Here is a 7451-nt window from a genome sequence, read left to right on the forward strand (position 1 = left end):
TGCATCCTGTTTGCAACAAGGCACTAAAGTAATACTGCAAAAAATGTGGCAAAGCAATTAACCTTTTGTCCTGAATACAAAGTGTTATGTTTGGAGCAAATCCAATACAACACATTTACTGAGTACCACTCTTCATATTTTCAAGCATAGTGGTGGCTGCATCATGTTATAGGCATGCTTGTAATCATTAAGGACTGGGGAGTTTTTCAGGATAAAAATAAGCTAAGCACAGGCAAAATCCTAGAGGAAAACCTGGTTCAGTCTGCTTTCCACCAGACACTGGGAGATGAATTCACCTTTCAGCAGGACAATAACCTAAAACACAAGGCCAAATCTACACTGGAGTTGCTTACCAAGAAGACAGTGAATGTTCCTGAGTGTCCAAGTTACAGTTTTGACTTACATTTTTTACATTTACATTTTAGTCATTTAGCAGCCGCTCTTATCCAGAGCGACTTACAGTTAGTGAGTGCATACATTTTTCATACTGACCCCCCGTGGGAAACGAACCCACAACCCTGGCGTTGCAAGCGCCATGCTCTACCAACTGAGGTTTACCAATTTACAGCTACAAGTAAATCTACTTGAAAATCTATGGCAAGAACTAAAAATGAGCAAATGTTGCACACTCCAGGTGTGGAAGATCTTAGAGACTTACCCAGAAAGACTCACAGCTGTAATCGCTGCCAATGGTGCTTCTACAAAGTATTGACTCAGGTGTGTGAATATTTATGTAAATTGAATATTTCTGTATTTCATTTTCAATACATTTGCAAAAATTTCTAAAAACATACTTTGTCATTATGTTTTTTTTAAAAATCCATTCTGAAGTCAGGCTGTAACACAACAAAATGTGGAATAAGTCAAGGGGTATGAATACTTTCTGAAGGCACTGTAGATACAGCACTTGGCTCTGGACCCCGGTATGAGAGAATGCAGCAATGCACTTTATGTGTAACACATGCTTGGTATTCTTTTACATATGCGCTCTACAATAACATTACTGAAGTATACAGTTTGCTGCAGTCAACAAAGCATGGGCACAATAAGCAAATGCACGCTCATGATAAATGTCTACCACAAAACACCGAAAGGAAATTATAAAAATCCTTGCCTCACTCCCAGGCCCTTTGCAGTGTATCCTTGTGGGAGACATTATTGTCTGTAGTAATAAACATGACTAATCGCTCAAAACTTGGCTAAGTCCCTTGATACGTGCCCTGTGCGTCTCGCTGAAAGCACAGTGAGGTGTTTCTCATTCCTCAGATTTTTATGTACAAACATCAGATTTTTTCACCCAACAAGCCGGCTAAATTAATTATTCATTGGCAAGGCCCCCTTCCTTCTGTGTGATGCATTCAAATCTATTCAGTAATGACCTATATTGTGTTTAGGAGAGGAGCACAGGGACATTCATCAACAGAAACTAGCTACGTATTTACGGGGATGGGAATGACTCCCAAGTGTGACCTTTTCCCTCTGACTGTGTCCTCACCCCACCGTGATTAAGACGTGACCCAGATTTCATAAATCTCCCTTTTTGATGTTCCGAACTCAAAGAAACTGGTCCCCCAGCTTTCGTCAGTGTCTTTTATTGTGTTTATTGTAAATAGAGGAGCTAGCTAGCTTGCTAGCAGTGATAGCAGTGAACATCCACCGATTGATCAGAAGAAAAGCCTCCCTTGAGCTTGAAATCTTGTCGTCACACACTGTCTCAGCTGCTGCCTCCCATACCTTCTGTAAAGCTGGTGACAATCGGCTGCCGCCTCCCCTGGTTTGTTGGAGTGGGAGTTTATTTTTTTTGCATAGGAGTGTGTGAGATCAGTGCTAAATCCATTGTAATCTCCCTGTAAGCTACAGACCTGCTCCAAAAGCCCTCATGAGCAGGAGATGGTCCGTTATGACTGTGCCTTTCATCCAGGCAAAGGAGATTACATCTAAAGAACGCGCTCCTTTCAAAGTTCTGCTCAGTTCAAACACAGTCTCATTCCAGTCACATCCGCATCAAGGAAAGGCAGAGACCTTCAAAAATAACATATATAATCAGCGGGGGGACATACAGTAGATATGCTGTATTATGTGGGATGTTATATTTATGAAATACTTCAACTGAGATAAACTATTTCAGTTTCAGATATTTATTTATTTGGATCACGCCATACATCAGATGGTAACTAAAAAGGTGGGTGCCAATCAACATCGGTGATCTACTGAGTTAATCTGGAATAGTAGCCTGACTGTGTGATTACTGTGAGTAATCAACTTTCATCTATGCTTACACTCCAAGCAACTCAATGTAATGTTCATACTCAGTTGATCAGATGTTGCCTCTGGATATGCTGTGAAGGATAGTAGATTTATAGTGTCCATCCACACACAAAGACAGAGACAGACAGCAGCTCACTGGGGAACATGCCAGTTTGCCGTATTGATGGGACGCTTTTTCTTAATAAGAATAATGATGGAAACCTGTCAGTGATGATGGATGATGGAGGAGATAAGCTGTTGGAGGGGTTTCTCTGCCTCAACACTCATCTGTCTCTGGAACAGCTGCTGTGCGTCTGCTAAGGGGGTTAGGGTGCAGTAGGTCGCTGGGGGATCGGAGCACTGCTGCTGTGTTCTCCCACACTCTCAAACACCAGTCTCACACACCCTCCAACATCCGCCTCACACACCCTCCAACATCCGCCTCACACACCCTCCAACATCCGCCTCACATACCTTACAACATCAGCCTCACACACCCTACAACATCAGCCTCACACACCCTACAACATCAGACTCACACACCCTACAACATCAGACTCACACACCCTACAACATCAGCCTCACACACCCTACAACATCAGCCTCACACACCCTACAACATCAGCCTCACACACCCTCCAACATCCGCCTCACACATCCTCCAACATTCGCCTCACACACCCTCCAACATCAGCCTCACATACCTTACAACATCAGCCTCACACACCCTACAACATCAGCCCCACACACCCTACAACATCAGATTACACACCCTACAACATCAGCCTCACACACCCTACAACATCAGCCTCACACACCTTACAACATCCGCCTCACACACCCTCCAACATCCGCCTCACACATCCTCCAACATCAGCCTCACACACCCTCCAACATCAGCCTCACATACCTTACAACATCAGCCTCACACACCCTCCAACATCAGCCTCACATACCTTACAACATCAGCCTCACACACCCTACAACATCAGCCCCACACACCTGACAACATCAGCCTCACACACCCTACAACATCAGCCTCACACACCCTACAACACCAGAGCATCAGGCCGCTCAGAGGAGCACAGAGGTTTGTACAAACCGGCCCTCGCTCTGTTCAATAAATGTTACTCATACCAATGAGGCTTCGGCAGTTTAAGTTACAATTACTGTTATGTCCAATTAGTCCTGTAATCATGCTGTTGTAATTGCAGCAGCTTATACTACAAAGCCAAATCCGTCGCAACACATTGATTGCATCTATGCTGGATGGTCTTAATCTTTGGTCTCGTTGTGCTAAACTTTTTTTTACTTACTTCACTGAATGTAATCGTCAGTAAACTGGTTTATTCATCATTAGACAATGCCTGAAACATGTTTTATGTGTAACATTTGTATACAAGATCCTCCTGGTAACAATTGGTAAAAGCCCATTGTCTGTTAGTCAGTGGGCTAGAATGATGCACAATGCACCACGGTTCTGTTAAGGAGGTTATGGAGGAGACCGGAAATGTGATATACTGTTAGGCGTCATGAACTATCATTGCATGTTTTATCAAACTTCAAGCCAATGTCATGTAGACACTATGACAAAACTGCATTTTTCTCAACCCTGCTTTCAGATGTCCCTCTGGTGCCTCAGCACTAGGGCCCTGTGTAAGACATTTCCCACCAGGCTGTAGTGTAGCATCCTGACGCTGTTTAGATAACTGCTCTGACACACAGGCTTTGTTTGTGATACTGCTAGAGATAGGATGATGACAGCCATGATGGATGACATAATGAGAGCAGTGAACTGGTCCTGAATGCACAGAGGCTGGTGTGGCAGGCAGGTCAGCGCAGACGCACTGCACATGGCCCAGAGGACAGGACCATCACTACTGAGCATGCTCAGACGATGCAGCATAGCTACATGACACTACTGGGAACCAAAATAAATCATCCCCCTCTTGTCTCTTAAAGCACAATAAGGTAAACCCTCCATTAGAGGGAGCGATGTCGCTAACATGGGGACAATGGGGCAGAAAACTAATTACCCTTGCATACGCTGGGCTCTTATTTGTCACTTTGTGGCAGTCTGGTACCGGTTTTACCAGGTTTGTGTTGTAGATTATTTTTCTCTCAGAGGGGAGGAAAAACACCTTTCTGTGAGAAGCTCTTTGTCTCTCCCAGAATGTCTCGTATTCCTGATGACAATCTCACAAAGTAACATTGATGTCATTTCATATAGCAATTTGCAGGATGCTTTACTGAAGTGCGATTATATGGTGTTAAACTATCACCTTCTTTTCCCCTTCTTTAGATGAGAGAACGTATATATTATTTTGGGGGATTCACAGATATATTTTTTTCCTGCTTGTTGCCGGGTGTCATCCAGAGGCCAGATATTTAAAGTAAAGAGAGCTGGTTTTTGAAGTAGTGCTCTAGAGAGATGCCTGCGTAATTCCACCAGGCAGATGAATAGGACCTCTCAGTCTACAGTGCTGTCAATCCGATAGCTTTGAAGTGTGCCAACTTCACAAGAAAACCCAACAAAAAGGGGAAAAAAAGACTGATGGTGGTAAGGGAGAGGGGGAGAGGGGGATAGAGGGGAAGAGAAAGTTGATGTCTGTATTCTACAGGAGAACATGATGCGGCTTTTCCCTCAGCTTTTCAGCACAGACTTTATTTATGGCTCTAATGAGTGCAACAGCGGTGCTGGGGGAAGAAGAAAAATGTCTGAAATGTTCCCGTCGGTTCGTCACTGTGGAATTACTGCAGATGCAAAAAGCTGTTATTTTAATTTGCAATGGTAGATATTCAGATGGTTGTTTTGGCCAACTCGCTGCAATGTGCAGGGTTGTTAGAGTGGGTGCTGGAAGAAACATGAATCACTTAAAGCCAATTTATGCTTGATCTGAAAATGTGGTCGGAGGCTTTGTATGGAGGATGTGACGCAATTGTGGAGCCACCGGAGGCATGCATAGGCCAAATCAAGCTTCGCTGTGCACCTCACAAATATTGTAACAATGTGGAGGGCTTCGTATACAGTGAGGGAAAAAAGTATTTGATCCCCTGCTGATTTTGTACGTTTGCCCACTGACAAAGAAATGATCAGTCTATAACTTTAATGGTAGGTTTATTTGAACAGTGAGAGACAGAATAACAACAAAAAAATCCAGAAAAATGCATGTAAAAAATGTTATAAATTGATTTGCATTTTAATGAGGGAAATAAGTACAGTATTTGACCCGTCTGCAAAATATGACTTAGTACTTGGTGGCAAAACCCTAGTTGGCAATCACAGAGGTCAGACGTTTCTTGTAGTTGGCCACCAGGTTTGCACACATCTCAGGAGGGATTTTGTCCCACTCCTCTTTGCAGATCTCCTCCAAGTCATTAAGGTTTCGAGGCTGACGTTTTCAGCTCCCTCCACAGATTTTCTATGGGATTAAGGTCTGGAGACTGGCTAGGCCACTCCTGGACCTTAATGTGCTTCTCCTTGAGGCACTCCTTTGTTGCCTTGGCTGTGTGTTTTGGGTCATTGTCATGCTGGAATACCCATCCACGACCCATTTTCAATGCCCTGGCTGAGGGAAGGAGGTTCTCACCCAAGATTTGACGGTGCATGGCCCCGTCCATCGTCCCTTTGATGCGGTGAAGTTGTCCTGTCCCCTTAGCAGAAAAACACCCCCAAAGCATAATGTTTCCACCTCCATGTTTGACGGTGGGGATGGTGTTCTTGGGGTCATAGGCAGCATTCCTCCTCCTCCAAACACGGCGAGTTGAGTTGATGCCAAAGAGCTCCATTTTGGTCTCATCTGACCACAACACTTTCACCCAGTTCTCCTCTGAATCATTCAGATGTTCATTGGCAAACTTCAGACGGGCATGTATATGTGCTTTCTTGAGCAGGGGGACCTTGCGGGCGCTGCAGGATTTCAGTCCTTCACGGCGTAGTGTGTTACCAATTGTTTTCTTGGTGACTATGGTCCCAGCTGCCTTGAGATCATTGACAAGATCCTCCCGTGTAGTTCTGGGCTGATTCCTTACCATTCTCATGATCATTGCAACTCCACGAGGTGAGATCTTGCATGGAGCCCCAGGCCGAGGGAGATTGACAGTTATTTTGTGTTTCTTCCATTTGCGAATAATCGCACCAACTGTTGTCGTCTTCTCACCAAGCTGCTTGGCGATGGTCTTGTAGACCATTCCAGCCTTGTGTAGCCTACAATCTTGTCCCTGATATCCTTTGAGAGCTCTTTGGTCTTGGCCATGGTGGAGAGTTTGGAATCTGATTGATTGATTGCTTCTGTGGACAGGTGTCTTTTATACAGGTAACAAACTGAAATTAGGAGCACTCCTAATCTCAGCTTGTTACCTGTATAAAAGACACCTGGGAGCCAGAAATCTTTCTGATTAAGAGGGGGTCAAATACTTATTTCCCTCATTAAAATGCAAATCAATTTATAACATTTTTGACATGCGTTTTTCTGGATTTTTGTTGTTGTTATTCTGTCTCTCACTGTTCAAATAAACCTACCATTACAATTATAGACTGATCATTTCTTTGTCAGTGGGCAAACGTACAAAATCAGCAGGGGATCAAATACTTTTTTCCCTCACTGTAGCTCCGCATTGACATGATTGGTTGACGGTAGGCGTTAATGGGAGGTCCTGTATAAACACAAACTCACTTCCTTGATAACTTCCTTCACAACAGCTCTGCGAAACGCAAAATGTATGTTTGCTCTGACTTCTGCGGAGGCCGCATCACAGTAAATGCTGTACGGCCACTGTAGTTTCCGGATTGACCATGCAGAGCCTTATACTGCACTAAAAGATGTGGACTTAAAGATTTCACTCCCCTTCATCTCATATGCATTCATAGTTTATGGCCTGCCGTTTAATAACAATGCCTAGTGGAAATTACTGGAAAGGTGAAGATGACAGATACTTCTAGCCCACTCTCTGTGCACTTGAATAAAACGCTTTATACTTTTATAAAGGAAAGTACTCTCTCTCCTCAGTAGAAGGCAAATCACAGAATTTAGTCAAATTAACCAAAAAAGATCATGCCATTCTATGACAAATGAATAAATAGGCTTCATCAAAACTATTCTATTTTCAAGACTATTCAATTTTTATCAAGTGATGAAGACTGTATGGAGTACATGTCTGCAGAGCATTCTGTGTCTTCGTTCTCGAGATGAAATACACAATTT

The sequence above is a fragment of the Coregonus clupeaformis genome, chromosome 33 (assembly GCF_020615455.1).
Source record: "Coregonus clupeaformis isolate EN_2021a chromosome 33, ASM2061545v1, whole genome shotgun sequence".
In the NCBI taxonomy this organism is placed as follows: Eukaryota; Metazoa; Chordata; class Actinopteri; order Salmoniformes; family Salmonidae; genus Coregonus; species Coregonus clupeaformis.